At 43.7% G+C, this 23,190-nt stretch overlaps 1 protein-coding gene across 3 annotated transcripts in view; it reads right to left on the bottom strand.

Moving 5' to 3' along the window:
• The window catches only part of LOC142013831 (PDZ domain-containing protein 2-like), a 185,458-nt gene extending 164,185 nt beyond the window's left edge, over positions 1-21,273 (bottom strand). For all 3 annotated transcript variants that reach the window (XM_074995708.1, XM_074995709.1, XM_074995710.1), the window contains exon 1: positions 21,056-21,273. The gene's annotated coding sequence lies outside the window, so the exon portion shown is untranslated. The remainder of the gene's footprint in view (positions 1-21,055) is intronic.
• Between the last annotated feature and the right edge of the window lie 1,917 nt (positions 21,274-23,190).

Genomic DNA, 23,190 nt, shown 5'->3' with positions numbered 1-23,190 from the left:
AAAGTGACAGTACATAAGCCAAACAATTTAATAGGCTTGTTTTAAAGTATTGTATCACATTAAGAAGCCATTATAACTATGTTAATTAAAATACCAGGGTGGGACACCGAGCACTTTGAGGCCACTGTGGTACATTACGTTAAATCTGAAACCACTGATCTGATATGAGAGAATATAGCAACTAAAAATTAGACACAGTCATATAGCCTTTATTCAAGAATAGCTATTTTGAAGGATGCAAGACTGACCTCCATAAATGAATAAATCACAATTTATGGTTTGGATTAGTACTCTAGTATGAAATTCCTTGCTCTCTACATTAGAGTGGATGTCCAACACACCAGGGAGGGAAAAGAAACAGTCTGAATGCGTCTGAAAAACACAGGAACATGAAACTGCAGGCTTCCATAGAACACCATAAGAGCAGTCACTAGATTTTTTTTTTAAAGTAACACATTCTGACTTAAGAAAAAAATCCTGTAGAACTTTTGTAGTTTGTTTAGTCAAGTGCACTATATGCTGAAATTAAGATCACACGTCCATCACTCTAAAAGCCATTAAAATACTAAAAGATAGACACAGAAAAGGTTTAAAGTGTTGTTCTTCCATCCACAGCATGAGCCTCCACTGACTTCAGTGGAGATCTGTGCATGGAACAACTGCATAATAAGCAACCAAAGCCTGCAGAGCAGTGGGAGTAATTTCAGTGAATAGAAAGGGTGTGATTTTCAAAAGCAGAGTGACTTACGACTAACTTTTTATTTTAGGGGGGAAAAATATCTTTAAAACTTTTCTTCCCCGTTAATTGTAACAGTGGAATCATCTTCTAGTTGTTCCCTTAAAGTGTACAAGAAAGAGCAAAATCTCATACTCAGCACTATTATTGATAATTTTCAAACTGCCGTAGTCATGTCCCTCATTAACTGAGGCTGCTTCTATGCATGCCACCTCTGAGGCAATTCAAAGCAGGCTAATGAGGTGCTAACATGCATAGTCAGAGCCTCCCCTGCCTGCGACAACCCCCACCCACAGTGGTGGCCCCATCCCAGTGTGTACTGGAAGTAAATGATGAACTTAAATAGCAAGCAGGCACACTTTGGAAACCTCACAGAAGTAAATTCCCTAAAAGGTACCAAGATGGCTTTTACAGAACTCTAAGGAACTTGAAAGCCTGTCTCACCCCAGAGCATGTCTCTGTTAATAATTTAGATCATTAGCTAGCCTTGGCATTCTCAACATTAGCTTCACTTTATAGCCTGCTTGGTATAGGATTATATGTACAATGCCTATATCTTCTTAAGCTGCATTAATGACCTCAGACAAAGCCAAATCTCACCCACCTTGTGTGGACCTCTCCTCCCTTTCAGGGGGAATGGGATGGGACCCAGGGAGAATATCACTTTTGTACTTTTGGTGGGAGTAGGGTGGGGAAAGCTTTTAAAAAGCGATTTCTGCTGGGGGATATGCTGATAAGAGACTATAGGCAATAACAATGCTAATTCAGTAATTCCTGCAATGCTTGGAAGTAACTAGGTTGAGATTTTTTAGCTCTATGGTTATTTTTACAGTTGATAAGGGTATAAATGAAAAATGCCAACCACAATTTTCTTCAAAGGTTGCTGATTTTGGTTTATAAAAAGGTAGAAATAATGAAAAAGTGCCTATGGAAACCCACCCAAAGAGTGCCTGCAGAAATCTTAAAATGACACTGTCAAAGTCATACTCTGAAGCCATCCTTCACCTCCAATCAGCCACAGTTTAGCACCACTGCACTAAAAGAATAGGGCCTACAGGGCTGCTCATACCAGCAGTCTCACATAAAGTGCAGTGATCAAGCAGGAATTTTGATACCTCACAATTTTGTTACGTACAGCTTGATAACAATGTTGGCTCAGATACAAAAACTGAAACATTTAGAGTTGACCGACCACATGCGCGCGCGCACCAAGGGGGAAAGGAGATATTTACAGCCGTGATTTGATAAGAGATCTACATGGATGGAGGTCTTTTCCTGAGAATACATGTTGCCAAGAAGACTCTTGCAGCACCAGTGGAATTGTGGGAAACTGCGAGATGAGCTGAGGGTGTGGGGAATGTATTGAAGGAAGGGTGGTGTCTCAATGAGATATGGGTAGTTTTGTACTGTACTGGCTCTTGTAGTGAATGGGGGACTTTTGATATGCACAACGGGAGTGATGGACTCAAGAATGGATCATGATACTATCAGGATGCAGTTCATTACTATGCTTTAGTGGAATTCCAACTAACAACATATAGGTATATGGAAAGAGGACTATATCCCCAGAATACATTTCATTTATAAAATACCCTAGCTTAATTGTTAACTTTTCATTTAATTTATCAAAGCGATAAGCTTTGGGTTCTTTCCATCTCTTAAAGGTTTTCGCCACCATACCCCCTCACAGAGGGACTTAACATCAGCAACAGCTGGTTTTACTAAACTCACACCCTACAATATTAAAAAAATTGCAGCTAATCTCCATATCTCTATAATGGGCTTGAAATTTTAAAAGAGTGTTAGCAGAAGGATTAAACCCATTAGCCAAAAGCTAGAGAAAATATGAACAGATATGCGAATTCTTGTCAGTTTCATGGCTGCTCACTGATCATCTTCATTCTATTGCTGCACCAGGAACCCTATGAGTAGGAGAAACCACAGTGGAGCAGACTTAACACTACACCGCTTCACTGGTTAACATTTGGAAGGTTTCTTCCACAGTCATATGAAACAGACTGCCTTAAATTAAAGCTTCAATTCTGCACATATTAATGACCTAGGACCCTTACACATTTCCTGAGGAAGTTTTTTGTTTTTTTTTTTAAAAACGAGACATGGACAAAATGTTTTCCCTTCCCCTGCAAGCACTGGCCTTACATAACTGAAATTATACGTCTTTTAAAATCTATTTAATCTGAACTTAAAACAGTTCCACCACTTCTTCTTACAACTTTCGGCATATGGCCCTGTATTCCCAGAAGGCTGTCTCAGGGTTCATGCAGAATGCAAGCAATCATCTTCAGCTCCCTTTATATTTCTTTTTAAAGTGCAACTAGGTTCTCTTGAGCCAGTGTAAAAAGTAATACTTCTTTGCCCCATGAACACCCTCTCTGTTCAGTCAGCTGTCACCCTTTCCAGGCAGCTGGGCTCCTTTGCATTTACGATCTTACCAGAGAAACTGAATTTGCAGTTGTGAAACAAATGCCAGTGCCACTTTGAGTCTTTAACAACTGGTTCCAGAAAGTCAGTCGAACACCATGGCTAAGAGGCCACTTCTTTAGAAGATATTCCCTTGAGGATAACCTTGGAAATGCCTGGACTGCTTGATACTTCTACTTTAAAAGCTGGACTGGAAGATGCTCCATAGCCTTTAAGTAATGTTTAGATCCAGTTTAAAAAGGACAGCAGCAGCTGGACTTAAGGAGATATTAGAGGCTGTGTCTGCTTTTCTATCTAGATTACAAAATTAAAAAACAGAAATGGGACTATTTTACTATCATTTTGCCATTTTTTTCCTTTTTGTTGATCTTTTTCATTGCATGCATTTTTGGTGTGCTTCTGGTCCCCACAGGAGCTGACTCAGTGTGGCAGATCCAATATATATGCACACATCACAACACAATAAAGCTTTGGATCAACACGCTCTAAAGCTACAGAAATCATATTTTTGCTCATTCATAGTTTCATTTATAACATGCAGCACTCAAGTTCCTCTCCAAGGAACACATCCAAAGCCAGACATTAAGAGGACACTTTAAAAAAAAAAATCAAATCTACAATCCACATAGAAGATTTAAAACAAACTCAGGAACATTTTTGTATAGAATATAATGGGGATAAAAGACAGACGGGGGAAACAAAAGCCTTGACTATTTAAGAGCATTGTAAAATTTGCTTGTTTTGCTTTGCCTTTTAAAATAACAGAAAAAAGGTTTAAAAGACCCCTCCATATGAAATTACATGTCAATTTCCAAGGACACAAACTATGCTACCTGGGAACATGAGGCCTGAACTAGAAGAAAAAACACGGTCACTCTCCCTTTCACTAATGTAAATCAGAAATAAATCCACTGATGTTAAACTGGTGAGAACTGAGCGTAAAGCCCGGGGTGGAAGGGTGGGGAAATCTACCTCAGCCAAGATGGAGATTTTCTTTTAAACCCTGAGCCTACGTCTACTCTTTCGAAAGAGGAATGCAAATGAAGTGCTGATTTACCTATCTCACACTTCATTTGCATAATCTCTTTTCAAAAGGAAAAAAAGCAGTGTAGATGTGGATTTTTGAAAATAAACCCCATTTTTGGGAATACCCTTAATCCTAAACGGTTCTTTCAAAAACGGGGTTTATTTTCGAAAGATCCACATCTACACTGCTTTTTTCTTTCAAAAAGATTTGCAAATGAAGCACGAGGTATGCAAATCAGAACTTCATTTGCACTTTGGATTTCCTTCATTTGAATTCCTCTTTCAAAAGAGGAATGCAAGTGTAGACACAACCTGAGAGTATTTGGTATGGTGGGCCATTGTAGGTAATAAATGACAATCAAGTGGCCCATTTCCCCAATAGGTTTTCCTTCTAAGTGTTCAGTCTTGAGCTGTGGTATTGTACTTCTGCCAGAGCTTCAATATTATTCTCTCAATTTTTTGCCAACTCAACAGACTATAATATTTCCATATCCAAATTTCTGAAAGCTGGAATTCAAAAGCAGCTGTCCTCAACCCCAGCCATGGTTACGGGGCTAGATACATTACTCACCCCACTCTGGTTTGAGCAGAACCCTGCCATCCCCCAAGAATCCAGCCTTGTGCCTTTCTCCTATGTGGATTCTCCCACTCTTAGACAGGGTAGTGTAGCCTAAGACCCACTCTACCAAACCTGCTTATCCCAGCAGGTCCTAATGGATTTGGCACCTGCTATTCTTCCATCTGGAAGTTTGTGATCAGCCATTCAAAGAGTGACCAAAGAACATTCTGAAACCAAGGTATTTTTAATCTTAAATCGCAGGATCAAAGCATAACATAAGAGAAAAAGATTATTCAGCTAGCAATCATGCTCTATGAAGACGGGCCCTTTTAATCCAGCCACATCCCTTTATTCTCCATTTCCCAACCCTTTACTTCTGCTGCCGCAGAGCTCAGCAGAGCATCAGGACTTCAAAGCTCTTGCATTATTCCTTAAGCGACGGTGGGGGGAGGAGAGGGATGGCTCTCCTGAAGCAATGGTGGTCTTTCCTAGCTATATGCAATGAGCCAATTTAACCCCATGTTAAAACCATATATAAAGAGGATTACAAACCAATAGGACATATTGCAGAACTCCACTTCTTCATATTCTCCTACATCCAAAAGTCGATCACAAGTTATTTCATCAGTAAATGGAAGTGATGTTTACCGGCTCCCCATCAGTTAAGAACAACAGGAAAGGAACTGAAGTAACTGACATTAAAATTGTCACTTGGAGAACAAACAAACAGATCCACCAAGCCCCTAAACTGATGACTTCCGTAGATCAACTCAGCTAATCCCACTTATCTTTTGGACACTGGTTAGGCTGATGAAACCAGGAAGTCACAACATTTTGAATAAATATTTGTACTTTACAGACATGAAAAAGTCTGGAAAAGAATCAATAGCATCTACCAGTAAGACAAATGTCACATATAAAACTAATCAGCCCTCCACTGTTATCCCACGGCTTGGAAATTAGCATGTTAGCAGTCTCCATACTGCGTACTCAATATCATTTACAGCTTTGCTGTTCCTCTTCCCTTTAACATTCATCTATCTTGTCCCAACAGCCCGCTGTTGCCACATCTACCCAGACTGTAAAATCCTTGGGACAGAGAGCTTTTTATTTTATGTTTGCATAGCAGACACCACTCAGGCTTTTATTCCAGTTGCAGTCTCAGGACACAATTACAAATAATACAGGTTGAAAGATTTTCTATTTCATTAGGGTGGGGTTCCTGAATGTCAACCTTGCCAATTCAATCCAACTCAGCTACTTTCCATACCATTTACCCACCACGGTATGGGGAAAAGTTCTAGTTCTCGAGCAGCACCCAAAAGCAGAGTGTAGAGGGGAAGGACCCTAAAAGTTACTAGAATTAAAATGCAGCTGCTTTCACTTTTGCATACTTGACTACAATCAAGATGTGATGTGTGTGCACAAGGGCACATACTTTTATGCAAGTAGTTTTCCAGAGAGACACTTGTACTTAAGTATATCCCTCCCCCGCCCAAGAAGCTGTACTTTTACTCAAGTAATTTTGGGCACTTTTCCCACCTCTGCCCAAAAGCAACTCCATACCAATTTTTTTTTAAAAAAAGAAAGAAAGAAAGAAGCAATGGGCCTGTTCCTGTCAGTTACTGACCAACTGCCAATCCCACTGATTTCACCCTATCGTAAGGGGCAATCCTCTTAACAAAGTCAGTTTGAGTCCAGGAGTTCCAACCAAAATGCTGACCCCGGCCCCTCCTTAGAAAAAATCCCCACCTACCAATGTACTCTGTGAAGTTCAAATCTCCATCCAGTTGCAATCCAAACACTCTGTCAGAAAGAATTAGAATACCAACACTGACAACTTTCACATTCAATCTCACTGTCCCGGCTCTGCAGCTGCTTTACAATGTACTACGCTCCTAATGGATCTAACAATTAAATAGAGATAGGCCTTGTCTTGGATAGAACTCCAACGGAAACTCAGTTTCTTACAGTGATGTTGGCAAGCCAGGTGGTGGCACTCTTCCTTCTTAAGATACCAATACCCCCAAGTGTGTCCATTAGAAATGGCATTGCTTGGTCCAAATGTAAAAGGAAGCACAAACTGTCAAGGAAATAATTTAATGCACAGAGGTAAAAGGCAGAGAAGGTGTAGATTGTTGTCAGAGTTCCTGGATTTCCTTTCTTGAAAAAAAAAAACCCTCAATTTTTCAGTAAAGGAAAAGCAGTAGACTTGAAATGTTTGGACTTCAGTAAAGCATTGGGCATGGCACCCGATGGGAAATAACTAGGAAAGATGGGGCTCAGCAGACACAATGGCAGGGGAAAGGGCAATAGGTTGTGCTGCCAGTTGAATCTGCACTGGATAAAGGTTTGTAGTGGAGTACATTGTCACGAACTTAGGCCTGGCCTACATGAGGAGATAAAGTCCAATGTAAAGTTCTGTGGTCGATTTTAAAAACTCTCAGTCTACACTCCAGCACTCAGTAAGTCAATTTTATGTGGCTGTAACACTGAGTTCTGTACTGCTGAATTCCCAACAGTTACTTGAAAAAAGTCAAATTTGCAACGTAAAGCTAAAACAGCGTATCTTAACCAAGGTTAAGATCAATTTTATTAGCCCTGGAAACTGTGCCACAATGCCCCGTGAGGTGTTCTTTCTGGTCATTGCTCCAGGTGAGCAGGAAGTAGGAAACAGGAAGCCCAGCATTTAGAATTCATTTCTTTATGATCAACATGGCAATCGCATGTAGCTACTTTACAGATCTCCAGCATAGAGCCATCAGGAGAGCCAGGGACTCATTTCATCTTGCAGGCTAGCCCCTGCTCCAACACAGCACATGGTGGCGTGGCTGTGAAGACCAGACAGTGGTCATGCAATGAGACAGCAGGATGTCATGTTCTGCGGGGGTGGTGAAGGCTTTTTCCCTGCACAGGATATAGCAGGAAGGGCAGAGAGAGTTACTTCCACTGTTTCACATTTGCACATGGACGTCCCACTCCCCACAGCTGCCATGAAATCAGAGGGGGTGGGGGCGGGTCTAGGCCATACCTAACCACCACCACCGCAGTGCCATGCAGCAGTCCAGCGCCCGCCCCAGCACACCACATGGTGGCTAGGCTGGAAGAGTCATGTTTGTATGAGAGGCCGAGAAACTTCTTTTCTGTGGGTCACATTTGAACGGGGTAACCTGCCCCCTTACAGATGCTATGCAAGTCAGGGGTCTAACCCCCCACCCAATCACACCACGTGGCTAACCCCCCACCCAATAAAAACACATGTGCCTGGGCTGCAGTGCTGACCATGCTTCCAGACATCACTATGTCCTGGTTTGCATGCAGTGAAGGCTCCAAAGGTGGGAAAGATTTGGGGGCTGGTTGTCACCCGGGGTGGGGTGGAAGTCTTCCCTCATGGCAAAGATTTTGGGGGGCTGTAGTCTGATACTTGTCACTAGAAAGTGAGGCAGTCTGTCTTTCCTTCTCCTTCTTCTGAGTGATGCTAACCACTGAACCCAATGACCTCTGGGATTCCCTACTTTTCCGGATTTCCTTCTGAAAATTGGCTGTTTGGCTTCAAAGGAAGGGGACTGAGGGCAGTGCAGTCTGGGAAGATGACAGTGGTGCTATCATAACACACTTGGTTAAAAGGTCATGATTCAGATGACAAACAATATCTCATTGGGGTGACTTCTGAAAAATGGCCGTTTGTTTTGAGGACAATGCAGTGTGGAAGAATGACATTACACTCCCACAACAACTTGCAGGGAATTTTTTCCCATAACGCAGCAGCAAAAAAGCCCAGAAGGCAACCACATTCAGGGAACTGTGGGATAGGTTCCCACAATGCACTGCTGCAACAGTTGAACTTTGGCAATTAGTGGGGATGTACTAAGTCAACGTTGTGGGCAGGTGTGGACACAACTTTGACTTTATAAAATCCAGTGTTAAATTCTATTTTGACAAATTTGACCTTATTTTGTAGTGTGGACATACCCTGAAGGTCTAATATTCAGAATTTCTGTTACAAGCTGGGGACACATCAGCTGGAAGTGACAGAGGAGAAGAGAGACCTGGGCATGTGAGTCAAGAGCAGCAGCACTGGTCACCCCCGTGTGATGCAGCTGTGAAAACTGTACATGTAATCCTAGGATGTATTAGGTAAGGAATTTCCAGTAGATATAAAGTAGTATGAATATAGTGTACAAGGCAGTGCCAAAAGCTCATTTGGATACTGTGTACAATTTTGGTCACTCATGTTAAAAAAAAAGAGGATTAATTCAAACTGGAACAAGGGCAGGTAAGAGCTACTAGGATGAACAGGGGAATGACGAGCCTCTCCTATAAGAGGAGACTGGAAAAGTTTGATTTTAGTTTTGCAAAAAAGAAGGCTGAGAGGGGCTACACTTGCTCCCCATAAGCAGGTTGGCAAGGAAAAGTTTAAACTAAAGGACAATGCAGGGACAAGAGCAGATGGCCATGAACAAATTCAGGCTGGAAATCAGAAAGCAGTTTCTAACAGTCCCCCAACAGGAATTGCGGGGATAAACCAATTAGCTCTGAGAGAGAGCTGGACAAATTCATGAGTCACATTGTACAATGGGGCTGCATATGCTGGAGAACAGAGCTCAACAGCCCTGAGGTTTCCAGGTTATAATCTTGTGCTCTTAAAACTGACGCTGCAGGATTTCAGCTGATAATTGGCAGTGGTCACAAAGCAGATTTACTCCCCTCCCCATATATTCTAGGAGGAATTTTAAATGTCCTTCCCCGAAAGCATCAGGAATAGCCACAACTAGAGTCGGGGCACTGGATGGGGCAGGCAAGGGCTCTGATGTGGCATTGAGCATGCTAATGCTTGACTGGCTAGTTCTCGCTCAGATGATCAGGATCCAACTGGTTATGTGGAGGGTCAGAAAAATATGTTCTCCCAGCTCAGATTGCCAGGGATCTTGTGAATTTTCCACCTTTCTCTGGAGCATGTGGGTGCAGGTCCCTCACCAGGATTACCAGAGTATCATTACTATTGCAGGTCCCTCAAGCACCAGCACATCTCAGCCCCTACTACTCTATGCCTCTAGTACGTAACAGTCTTATATGGCTCTCATTTCCGTTGCTGGGTTTCGTGTGCAGGAGCTAGATGGGGTTGGTGGCCAATGATATTCAGGAAGTCCCACTAGGATCTAGCAGTCCCCTGTCGCCTTAAACTCTAGAAAGACTCCAGACATGTCATCATACACAATTCCTTGACTCTCTTTGCAAAAGTAGAAGATTAACCCCTGTAGTCCTGGATAAATGCCAGCTCAGGTAATCACATCTTGGCCTGACAGCACCTAACTTCCCCCATAGTTATAAAAACTGAATCAATTATTCTTTATTTTCTGTCTTGAACTACTTAAAGGATTTAGCCTAGCAAAGCACACACTGTCTTCCACTGCAAACTGCATTCCATTCCATTGCTGAGTGAAGTTTTCCATAACACAAGTTGACTGAAGCTGAGGTTACAGACTCTTGCCCCATGGGTTGGAAAAGAAAGGGGTGGGAAGGAACATGCACCACAGGTGGACATCCAGCCCTTTTCAGCCAGAAAGAAGTTTGCCTCGATGCCATACATGACGGGGTTCACTCATCACTGGGCTCTCTCCTACTGGCGGTCCTGAAGATTAGCATTGCTAGCCAAAGCACCCACTTCTGTGGCGTCTCGCCATTTTCACTTCTGTGCCAGGAGCCACATCCCTCCAAGGACCACAGAGCCCTCTTCAGGGCACAACTCTTGGGTCATGTCATGCGCTGTTCTCCCTTCCGGGTGACTGTACCAAAATCCAACAGTCCAGCCACTTCTTCAGTGGCATTTGAGGGTGAGTACCTGGGCCTGATTTCACCTTAGGGCCCAGTAGATGGCAGCCATCCACTGCATCTTCTCCAATCTCTCCATCTACTTCCTAGGGCCCCTTCCTCAGAGCACCGGCACCTTCTCACACCTCAGTAAGCCAGGCATAGCAGTCAGCCAGGCGCTGGCTCTCCTTCCTCAGATCCTACCCAGCATTACTCTGTCCACAATGCTAGCATTCCTCCTCCTGCAAGGCAGCCAGTCCTCCTTCCTCTAAGCTCCCAGAAACAACAGAAGCAGCTCTGCCCTGCAGCCCTTCTTCCATGAACCTTCCCAGCCCTATCTGACTGCTCCTCACAGGCTCTAATTGGATAGCTCCTGCTCAGCCCCTCTAGGGCTCAGTTAACCTCTTTCGGACAGCTTGGGGCAGATACCCCATCACATCAGGTCTTGAGGAGCAGTGCACTGAGAGAGAAAATAGTCAGGAGATTCTGTGAAGGATCTAAATGAACTCAACCATGTGTGAGATATTCCTTCTTCACCAAACCACTGCCTGCACAATGGACTACACAGCTGTTATGTAAATCTCTCTACGTACACATCTCTGCCAACGCAATGAACAAAATCTTCACTGGACTTCAGGTGAATTAGAGATCCTGGTGGTCCATAAACCAAAAACAAACAAACAAACAAACATACATACAACCAACCTGCCACATTAGGTCAGATCGGTTGTCCTTCTAGTCTGCAACAGCAGCCAGTACGAGAGAACGAAGAGGAATATACAGAACAAAGTCATTTGGAGAGATTCCCTCCACATCTGCCCCTCCTGGCTTCTAGCAGCTAGAACCATAGAGCTAGAGCTAGGGTCATCTGCGTATAGTGTTAAATCCCTGGCCATCCTGCCTCAGACACTGATGGAACTATCCTCCATGAACTTACCTACTCTGTTCTGAACTCAGTTATACTTTTGGGCATCACAACAACATACTGCAGCAGCGAGCTGCACAGGTTAGTTGTGCACTGTGTGAAGAAATATCTTGGTAATATATAAATGGTAATATATATAATATAAATGATATCTTGGATGTATTAAAGCTGCCGCCTATTAATTTCATCAGCTAATGCCCAACCCCACCCCCTGCAGTTTTTGTATTGTGAAAAAGGGTGACACTTCTCTTTCCATTTTTTCCACCATACATGCATTTATAGATCTCTACCACATCCTTCTTTAATTCTTTTCTAAGTTGAACAGCCTTAGTAATGGTAGTCTCTCCTTGTATGGAAGCTATAGAGGTATGTTTGTAGAGGATTATAATTTACAGACACTCCCTCATAAGGAACAACAGTATGAGCATAGAGATTTGGAGATGTGTCCCTGAGGCAGAGCTTGGGAACACCGCACGGTGGGCATGTACCTCCTCACTGCAGAGGCTCTCCAGTTCATTTTAATAAAAGTTTTACTATTTTCTCATTCATTTGGTCTGTTATTTAATGATCCCGAAGATCATTACATGGTGTCAGAAGTGCGGAATAAGAAGGAAACCGCAGTCCTTTTGCAGTTAGCCCCCCAGTTTGCACCAGAGAAGTAAACGGAGGGCACAGAGGTTTTTCCATGTATTTGGTGAGCACAACAGGACTGTAGCTTGACTAGCTTAAGAAAGTGCGGGGGAGGGGGGGGAAGACAAATATGGATGTATTGCAAGCAGTGTGACAGAAAACTGGGGGAAAAAAACCTCATGCAGTGATCTGAACTGTATTTAGCAGCCATGGAGGCAGAGGAGAAAAAAAGTGAAATCTACCTTTTTGCAGGTTGCTACAGAAGCAGCATAGCATATTTATAACCATAAGTTTTCAGAAAATGAAAGCATGAAGTTAAATAAAATACTGATTAAATGTTAAGCAACATGTCAAAAAGAAATGAAATCTGTCAGAGACCAATTTATTTTTTATATACATGCAAAAAACTGATGACACCACAAAGCAACATCATAGAATTCAGGAAATTTGGTAAAGCCTGTGACTTTGGGAGCTGGACTGTCTCTGGTCAGAGACAGAATTGTTGGTGGCATTAAACATGTAAGAGAGATACTGTTCTGTGAAGGAGATTTAACTTTAGGAAAAGCTCTTCAAAAAGGCAGGGCTGAAGAAATTGTGAAAGCACAGGCCAACTTGGTGAATTCAACAGAAGCTGTTATCCTTGGACTAAGTACTAAAGAATATAGTCAAAATAGGTCAAATCAGAAAGTGAAACCACTCGCTAGTAAAACCACTGCTGGGGGAAGATGGGATACAGATGATTTACAGATGCTTACATGGAATATGTGAATTGCATCTTGTAGGCCTTAGGGAAACTCAAATGTGGAGGAAATAATAATTTTGAAAAATGCTGCAGATCCCAAATGTAAGCACACTCAGTTAAAGACTGATAATCTTGATGAGAAGTTTTTAGACATACTGGGATTCTAGCAAGTCTGGTGAGAGAGACAGACTGGATATTGATGTGGCAGTGAATGGACCAGTTGTTCACTGAAACTGGCCATGGAAGATCAGATTAATACTCAGTCTGAACAAGATTATGAGAGACTGAAAATAAGACCAAAACTGGGCCAACAAAAATAAGTAATTTGGATATTCGGGACCAAATTCACCAGTGAAGGGGAGGTGCACTGCTATCATCAACCATAATGTATGGCACTGGTTTTTAACTAGTGTGCCCTGGCACTCTCGTGTGCCATGAAATTTTGTCAATTTCCCATCAATTTCCCATTGCTGTGGCTCTTTGCAGAGACCCTGTGGAGGAGTTGGGGGTGGGGGGAACTGATGACCCTTTGCCAGCTGGGATGCCGTTTAAACGCTGTGTCCTGGCTCCATTGGGTTGGCAGGGAGGGGTACCTGGTTTCACTGTTACTTGTTTCCTCAACGTCCCCCGCACAGCACTTAGCAGATTTTCAAAACGTGTCTGTGCTCGCCACCTAAGAATGTATTCTGTGGTGGATTTGAAAGATTAATGCATCTGATCCTTGTTATATGCACTACTGTGTTGCAAACCTCTCTAGTAAGACAATAGGCATAGTAAATGTAAGTAAACGTGATATTTATGAGCTATCAATTCAGCTGAAAAAAGTGGGTGTGCCATGGAATCATTTCTTTCATTGAAGTGTGCCGTGCTGCTAAAAAGGTTGGGAACCACTGATAGGCTCCTTATGTACGGGCTGGTAAAACAGATGCTCATATTACAAGATCATATTGAACCTGACTATGAGGCACTCTTTCAGGAATATCATGAACTGTTTCAAGGGTTGAGTAGCTTGAAGAGACAACATACAATCTGGGTAAACAAGCAGGTTACTCCAGTTATTTATCTCTGTAGAAAGGTACCAGTCTCACTCAGTGATAAACGGGAGGCTGAGCATGCAAGGACAGAAGCAACGCAAGTAATGCAAAACACTGAGGAGCCAACAGAAAGGGTGAATTCCCCTGCCATTATGGACAAAAGTAAGGGCCAGCTACACATATGCTAGATCCCAGAGATATCAACAAAACTGGGTTTGGTGTACTGATTTTACAGGAGCATGAAGATGATTGGCAACTAATGGCATATGCAGCCAAATCACTGACTGAAGTGGAAACCAGATACACAGATCAAAACAGAGCTTTTATGAATTCTGTTTGCCTGTAAGAGATTCAGTACGTATATTAGATTTACAGATAGACAATGGAAGATGACATGGACCGCAAGCTCCTGATAATGTTATGTAGCAAACTGTTAAAATGACTATGCTTCAAGGAATCAAAGAATGATGATAAAGCTGCAAAAGAAAGATTTGGTTGTGACTTTCAGGCCCAATAAATAATGTTCATGGCAGATGTACTTCACAGAGCATCTGACGAAGTGGGTCTTTGCCCATGAAAGTTTATGCTTCAAAATACTGGTTAGTCTATAAGCTGCCACAGGACTTCTCATTGTTTTTGAGGATATAGACTAACTCAGCTGCCCTTCTGATACTTTATAGGGGTGGGGCACCCATGGAATCAGAGGAGACATGAGAGACAGAGACGTAAGCCTATGTAGCTCTGATTGTAAAGTCATTTCCCATTGCTAACAGGAAACAGCAACATTTGTGAGAGGAAACAGAAGGATGAATCACTGAGAATCCTTAAAAGAAGTGATAATTAAAGGGATGCCTGAAGAAACAAGCAGCTGCTGTTCAAGTATGAGACTATCAGAACTACAGAAATGAACTTCCTATGATAGAACAAAAGAGCAGAAATGTAGCACTTTAAAGACTAACAACATGATTTATTCGGTGATGAAGTGGGTCTGTCCTACGAAAGCTCATCTGATTAATCTCACTTTCAGTCCAAGGACTGGAAATGAGATTAGACAGATGAAGTGGGTCTATCCCACGAAAGCTCCTCACTGAATAAATCATTTTGTTAGTCTTTAAAGTGCTACATTTCCGCTGTTTGGTTTTGTTGGAGCACAAACTAACACGGCTACATCTCTGTTACTCCAATCGGTTGATTTTCCAGGGCAGGAAGGTTGTAACTCCAAAATCTGTAAAAAAAAAAAAAAAAAAAAAATGTTAAGGAAGATCTATGAGTATCATCTAGGAATTCGAAGTGCCAACAAGTACAAGGAGGTACTGTATTGGCTGCCAATTGCTACAGTACTAGTATGGCAGAAAACTTATCTTCCTGGTTGAAATACAAGCCATGCCATCAGGCAGAGCCAGTGAGACCTCAGCATGTTCCACAAAAGCCTTAAAGGAAAGTAGGCACTGATTTATTCACTTGGCAATCAAAGGATTATTCTAACAGTCACAGATTTTTCTGTCCCCAGAAATTTGCACATTTCATTGTACTAATCGTACATCACTACTTGCCACCAGGAAGGGAATCTTCTCCAGTGATATAATTCCTGATGCAGTTTTTAGCAATAATGGCCTGCAATTTTCCAGTGCAAGTTTTATGCAATTTGTCATAGATTGCAATTTTCATCATAAAACATGAAGTCCAATTTATGCCCAATCAAATGGGACTTGTAGAAAGGCCTAGACTGACAATAGATAATATTATGAAAAAGATTTCTGATGGGGGTTTGTGATTTTTCGAAAGTATTACTGGTTTACTGAAGTGCATCCCTAGAGAAAGGCTCTTCTCCAGCTCAGCTGGTAATGGGAAGAAGGATCAGATCTAATTTACCGATTACTGATAGCTTGCCGAAATCTCATAACAATGAAACTACATGGGAAGATGAAAGAAAAACTGAAGTGGAAGCAGAAATACTATTTTGACAAAAGGGCCTGTGACCTCCCATCCCTGAACCAAGATGGAAAGAGTGTCGGAGGAGTCCCATCTCTAATACTTAGCACTAGAAAGGCACCATTAAAGAACAGTTGCATCCAAGGCCTTAAGTAGTACAACTGAGGACACATTGACATAACTGAAGGTATTTATGAATAACCATAGAACACTAGAACTGGAAGGGCAGTTGAGAGGTCATCAAGTACAGTCCCCTGCCCTCAAGGCAGGATCAAGTACTGTCTAGACCATCCCTGACAGATGTCTGTCTAACCGTCTCTTAAAAATCTCCAGTAATGGACAGATCACAACCTCCCTAGGCAATGTATTCCAGTGTTTAATCATCCTGACATTTAGGAAGTTTCTTCCTAATGTGCAACCTAAACGTCCCTTGCTGCAGTTTAAGACCATTGCTTTGTGTCCTATCCTCAGAGACGAAGATGAGCAATTTTTTCTTCCTCCTCCCTTAACACTTTTAGGTACTTTTAACTCCCTATTATGTCCCTTCTCAGTCTTCTCTTTTCTAAACTAAACAAGCCCGATTCTTTTGTTTTTCCTCATAGTGGCTGATCTCTAGCCCTTTAATCATTCTTGTTGCTCTTCTCTGGACCTTCTCCAATTTCTCCACATTCCTCTTCAAATGTGGTACCCCAAACTGGACACAATACTCCATAATCTCAGAAAGTTCCACATGTTGACAGTAGGGTGGACTCTGGAATTTCTCATCTGACTGATCCTTTATCCATTTACAATGGAGAAACTGTCAAGGAACAAGACAAAACTTCAGACAAATGAAAGGCTGATATTGAGAAGATCAGAGAAGGAGATTAAATGCATGGAACACCTCAGAGAGAGACTGTCTATTATGCCAGGAGAAGGGGTATTTCAGGAAAGTGAACGGTAAAGACTTACTTGAGAGTGATGTGCTGGTAACCTCTCCTCTCTACGCAGCTGATGTTTTGGGCTTACAAACAATAAAATGGGTTAAGAATTCAAAGTATTCGCCATTAGATTGTTAGCTGTTTTACATATAAGTTAATTTATTTTTAAGAGGGAAGATGTAAAAATATGCTTGTAGAAGAGTGAGATTATAATTTACACAGGTTCCCTCCTGAGGAACATAGGAATTTAGAGAGGTACCCTGAAGGCAGAGACCACCACATGGTTGAATATAGACCCTCGCTTCAGAAGCTCTCCAATTTATTTCATTAAATTCCTCTCTCATTCATTTGGTTTCCTATTTAATGAACCCTGAAATCATTACAGAAGCCATTCCATATCACTGATCATCTTCATTGCCCTTCTCTGTACCTTTTTCCATTGCACCAGATCTTTTCTCAAATGAGGTGAGCAGAACCAGACACCATACACCACAGATTTATATACGTATCTTAGCTTTCATATCCCAGGTCATGTACTGGCAGTTAAAATGATTTGGTTGGAAAGTAAAACATGGTTTCTAATATGCAAATCATTCCAGGAGCCAACATGCTGCATGTAGAGGTTCCATAATTGGGATTTATTGCAGGTAATTTGTCTCCTGATAACGCATGAGCCAGGAAAGAATTCAGCAGAGCCTTCCTTCCTTCCTTCCTTGGCTGTAATTGATTCTATGATCTTAACAGGTGAAATGTAACAGACAAAAAAAGCACACTTTATCAATGAAATCCAAAATATGACTTAGGGAACACAAAGCAGATCTCTGGACAAGAAAAGTGTCACTTTTACAGCAGTGAACGTATTTTAAGAAACTCTCCTAAAGTCAAACAGGAAGTCAGTGTCAGACCTAGGAGTTCACTAGACCATACCGCCTCTGTAACTTCTATTTTAATGTCACTGGTTAATATTAATCGTAGTGTTGCATAATAGCACAAAGTGTTAAATAGCTTCTACACAAGCCTGTCTGTGAGGACATTAGAACATAGTGTAAGAATTCAGATAGCAAAGATATCAGATCCTCTGCTGTATGCGCCAGCGCACACTATTTCACGTACCACATGAAGTTATTTCCACACACACACCCCCGCCACACAGGGCTGTTCTAAGATCAGGCAGGACCCTGACAAATATCTGAATTAATTTCTATACATTCTGTAGGAGATCAAACAACAAGTGTGTTTCACTTGGGGTGGTTTTGGAACTTGGAGTGGGGGGGGAGAGAAATATCTGCCATCCTATGGTTCAGCGATAATCTAGTTCCACATAATTATTAAAGAAAACAATTCCTGTCCTTAACACATGGAGAAGAAAAGGTAGATGTTTGAAGTCCACAATAAAAGAGAGAGTCTTATAGCTACCTTACGCACTGACAAGAATGGGATTCTCATGCTGATATTCAAAGTCCATGCATAGATATGCAGTGCACTAAAATACTGCAATATCCTGGTTCGCTGCCACATGTCTAGTGCATTAATAATCTGCAGGCAACACACTTGTCTGACAGTGGAAAAAAATCACTTAACAAAAGATATGCAATTAACACGGATATCTGAATAAAGCAGAGAGACCAATTAGCAGACTAACCATTCTGAGAGGTCAGTGTAAAGAAAAAATGCCAAACTCATGAATCTCAATACCATAGTATGATTCATCCTCCACTTTAGAAGCCTTTCTCTGGCATAAGAAACAAAGCTAACTGACTAGTGCTCTGATCCTGAAGGAACGGAGTGCTTCCTGACATGTAAAACTGGAGCTCAAGAGCCTCTTATTACAAAGGGCTGTAAGAAAACAACTGAAGTCTAAAAGTAGGGATGAAAGCCAAGCATTGCTACTTATCACAACAGATGTGCTCAAGCTAATCAAAAGGGGTCCCTTGTTCACTTCATGGGTGAAAGAACAGAGCAGTGAAATTCCTCTCTTCCTACAGGCTATTCAGTAGTAAAGCCAAGGCACAGCACTCATGAAATGGCCTGAATGTAGTATGTGCACTTCCAATAGGAAAATTTGCTATAAAGACCACAAGATTATCAAGATATGTGCTATACACAGAACTACCCTTATCTTATCAAAGTTCTTTGACATCCACCTCCTTTCTCACCTCCTTTCTCACCCGTGTTTAGCCAGTGCTACCCAGTTCTCTCCCATCTACCTACAGCCACTTCTAAAAGGCAGAGGCAAATCCCTTTCAAGCCAGATAGTGGAACCAAAGTGAAACATCCCATCAGAGAAGAAAAGGGAGGGTAGTTCAGCTTTCCACTCTCTGTTGTGATGATCTGTTAGCACCAGTCAGATGGAAACACAAACCAGTGGTCAGTGACCATCCTACGGGATGCAAGAGGCACATGTCTGATAGCAGACTATTCTGAAAATGTGAGATACAACCTAGCTGAATAACTCTTCAGACCATTCTAACTGAACAACTTATAATTTCATAAGAAAACTTGTTACAAAAAAAGGAAAACACTTTTCACACATGGTTTAGGATGAGAAGCGCCATTAGCCAGAACACACCAGCAGAGATTCTAGCTAGCCTGTTTCATCAGAGCTTATTAGCTTGTGTGACTTTTCCAGAACAGTTTCATAATATAACTTCACAATTGTGGGCACATTCACAAAACCCAGAGTTGTAGGGGATGAATGGTGCGCGCGCGCGCGCGCACACACACACAGAGCATGATGTTGTGCAATACAACACTTAGATGATCTCCCATCTGTATTTTATTTCTAAAACATATTTTACTTATTAGTTTCACTTATAATGTCCCTTCAGTTCCACCGCAAAAGAGGATTCTGCCAAAAAACCGGGCTGAGCAGACGCCTTGAATCTGAATGAATACAAAATAAATCCTAACACAACAATGAAATATGCCTGTCTGTTACATGTACAAAAATCCACAAATACAAACAGGCCCTTTATTTACCCAAAAAACCCACCAGATTTTGGGCACTCAAATTTGCAGATAAATTATATCCAAAAGCATAAGAATATTATCTCTATTTTTGCACACGTTGAACTGCAGGCAAAAAATACTTCTTGATCAGAACCTTTTGCAGTGAAAGTTTACTAGAGAGGCTCTTCCTCCCTCACCTTTAAGAGCACTTTCATTTTAAAAGCCAGGGTGCCTGTGTCCAACAGGAAAACATTTTGTGCCTTCAGTTGTAAAGGGGCTTCTCCAAAGGAACTGCTGGGCAGTTTGGGGCAGAGTTCTGCTCCCACCGGAAATCATAACCTCATGCGAGATCGTAAACAAAGTTTCTTGCCTAATACCTCATCCAGCTCCTCCCTGATTCATCTGAAACACCCCCTAGCCTAGGTGAAAAGGAAAGGCCCCGAGGAGAGGCGTCAGCCCCCACCCCGGCGAGCAACTCTTCCGCAGCGGCTTTGCCATAAACAAACAACCGTGTTCCCCTTTGCTGTGGTACAGGCCAGCTTGTGATGGGGAGGGGGGGCCCGGCTGCTCCGCGAAGTCTGAGCCGCGCTTGAGAGCGCCAGCCCTGCCGCACTGCTCGGCCGCCGCTAGCCCCCACCGCGTAGTAGCCGAACCCCTGGCCAGCGCATTCAGTCCACGGAGTGGGATGAAAGGCCCGGCAGCCCCCCGAGCCGAGCGGAGCGGAGCTGAGCGGCAGCGCAGAGGGCGGCGTGGGAGCGGCTCCAGCCCCGCGGGCATCAAACCGACCCAACCTCCACAGGCGGGAGGCACGGGGCTCTGGGGCTTTTAAAAGAAGGGCTGCTTCGGGCCGGCGTTTTCAGTGAGTCTTAATGACACTCCAGCGGCCCCCGCACCCTTAGCCCCCCCCCAGCTCCATTCACCCCGCAGCTCCCCTCGCGCCCTTAGCCCCCCCCCCAGCTAAGGGGAGCTAAGCGCCCTTCACCCCGCAGTTCCCCTCGCGCCCTTAGCCCCCCCAGCGCCATTCACCCCGCAGCTCCCCTCGCGCCCTTAGCCCCCCCCCAGCGCCATTCACCCCGCAGCTCCCCTCGCGCCCTTAGCCCCTCCAGCGCCATTCACCCCTTAGCTCTCCTCGCGCCCTTAGCCCCCCCCAGCGCCATTCACCCCGTAGCTCCCCTCGCGCCAACCCCCCAGTGCCATTCACAACCAGCGCCCTTAATCCTCCCAGCGTCATTCACCCCTTAAGATCCCCCTGCACCCTTATTCCCCCGTGTCATTGCCCCCCCCCAGCGCCATTCACACACCCCCACACCAGGTTCCCACACGGCTTCTACCTCTTGCGCTCAGCTTACCTCCATGGGGACTCTTCTCCGCACCCTGCTGCCGATGGCTTTGCAGAGCAGCTGGCGGCCCCGGGCTAATCCTCGCCGGGTCTGGTCAGCGATCCCAGGAAACCGCTTACGAGAACCATCACCTGCTGCCAGCCCCTTCCCTTCCCTTCCCGCCCGCTGCAGGCTCCGGATCCGCGTCCTGCCCGGGCGCTCTCCCGGCGGCCGCCGCTCAGGGGAGGGTCCCCGACCTACGGGGGCGCTGGGCGTACGGCGGGGTCGGGGGGGGGGGGCTACTTCTGCGACGCGCGTCCTGTCGCTGTCCCTGCCTGCGGTGCGGGGTGGCGGCGGGCCGAGACCGGACCGGACTAGCCCAGCCCCGGGTCCCGGAGACACGCCCCCGCCGCTGCCAGGCTGCCCCGCCTCGCCTGCGCTCCCCCTCCCCGGCGCTGCACTCCTCCCCGCCGCCAGCGGGCGTCCCCCGGGTTGCTGACCCGCTCCCTGCCCGGCCCGGCGCGATCCGACCTGTGAGCAGGCGCCAATCCGCACCCCCCAGGAACCCGCCCGCCGAGCACTGGCTGAAAAGCTCAGAGCGATCCCTCCGGCCCACTGCTATTTAAAGCCAGCACGCGGCTAAATCAGCGCTCCCCGGGGTCAGCTTAAGTCCCTGCGGAGGTTCCAGCAAAGCTGCAGTTTGTGATCCAGGCTGTAGCACAGGCTGCTGTTAGCTGCAGGGAGCAAAGGGGGTACTGCTGGCTGAGGCATAAAACCCAACTCCCACCTAGGAGCAGTTAAGATCCAACTTGGACAGTTCCACTGTACCTCTTAAAATGAGCTTTCAGAGAAAGATTGTATTTTGCACCTGGGTTTGAGCTCGGTTTTTATTTATACTCTTGTGCTGGTTACTGCTGGGTAGTGTTTGGATTATAGGTTAAACTGCTCTAGTCCAACACATCTAGGACTTTACCAGAACCGGCTTGGAGAATTTGCAGGACGAAGGGAGGTCAATAGTGTCTAACAGCATTATCAACGCTTCTGGTAGAATTTAGGGGTAAATTACAGCTAAATGACATCACAGAACAGGGGAGCTGGAATTGGGGGCTGTAAACAAACTTTACAGGATCATGGGAGACTTGACCACAATAAGCAGTCATCCAGCTAACTAAAATCATGCAAGAGTACAGGTGTTGCCATACAAGAGAAGTCCAAATTAGAGAGGTTCAACCTGTTATACTACATGTGAAAATAGTCAGTCCACCTTTACTGAATTACACACACACACACTAAATTAGGAACAGGGAGATAGCCCTGTTAGTCTATACTGTATCAAAATAAAAAGACAGGCCAGTAGCACTTTAGAGACTAACAAAATAATTTATTAGGTGGTGAGCTTGTGTGGGACAGATGCTTTGTTTTGACTAAGTTAGGAAGTCATGGTGAAGCTCAGCCTTACAAAAGGTAAAATCTTTTTCCCCATTATATTTCTGCACTGAAACCCTGTGGATATTTTATTTAACACGATAAAGCTGCCTGTGAGCTAAAAGTTAAAATACAGCTCTGTTTGAAGATGTGGTTAGGTAAAAATGGCCCTGGGTAGCAGAGTAGTGCTGTTCTGTGTCCATATAAAAACATCTCTGCTTATTTGTAAGAGGCTAAAAAAATGTATCTTTTTTTTACCTCCAGGAGCCCTGCAGAGCCAAGCGGAACTATGGGAGACAGTTTGATAGTGTTCTACTTCCAACATTATAGAATTGTCAGACAAGTTCTGTCTGAGGAATCTTTGTTGTTAGCAATTCCTGAACCAGAAAGATCTCAGCCTGACTTTCTGATTGAGGGTGGAGGCTGCACTTTACAAAAAGTCTACTTTTCAGGAGAGTACATTTTCTATGAAAGTTGCCCAGTGGCAATAAATATGGAATGCTTCCATATCCCTTTTATAGTCACTTTTCTATACATCACCTTTTCTATTACTAATTTAATATTGATGGAGTAGCCCATAGTGCAGGCTGAATTTCTGAGGAGAGAGATGCTTTGATGGACACTTGAGAAGATAGTGATCTACAAATGTATCAGTCTGCTCAACTTGTGGTGCACTCTGGGATCCTTCATTTACTTCACACACAAGGCTGCCTTGATATAAAATTATAGACAACAAAAAA

This window comes from Carettochelys insculpta, chromosome 5 (genome assembly GCF_033958435.1).
Source record: "Carettochelys insculpta isolate YL-2023 chromosome 5, ASM3395843v1, whole genome shotgun sequence".
NCBI classification, from domain to species: domain Eukaryota; kingdom Metazoa; phylum Chordata; order Testudines; family Carettochelyidae; genus Carettochelys; species Carettochelys insculpta.
The sequence above is the reverse complement of the archived record's forward strand: the minus strand, read 5'-3'. Positions and strand labels throughout refer to the sequence as shown.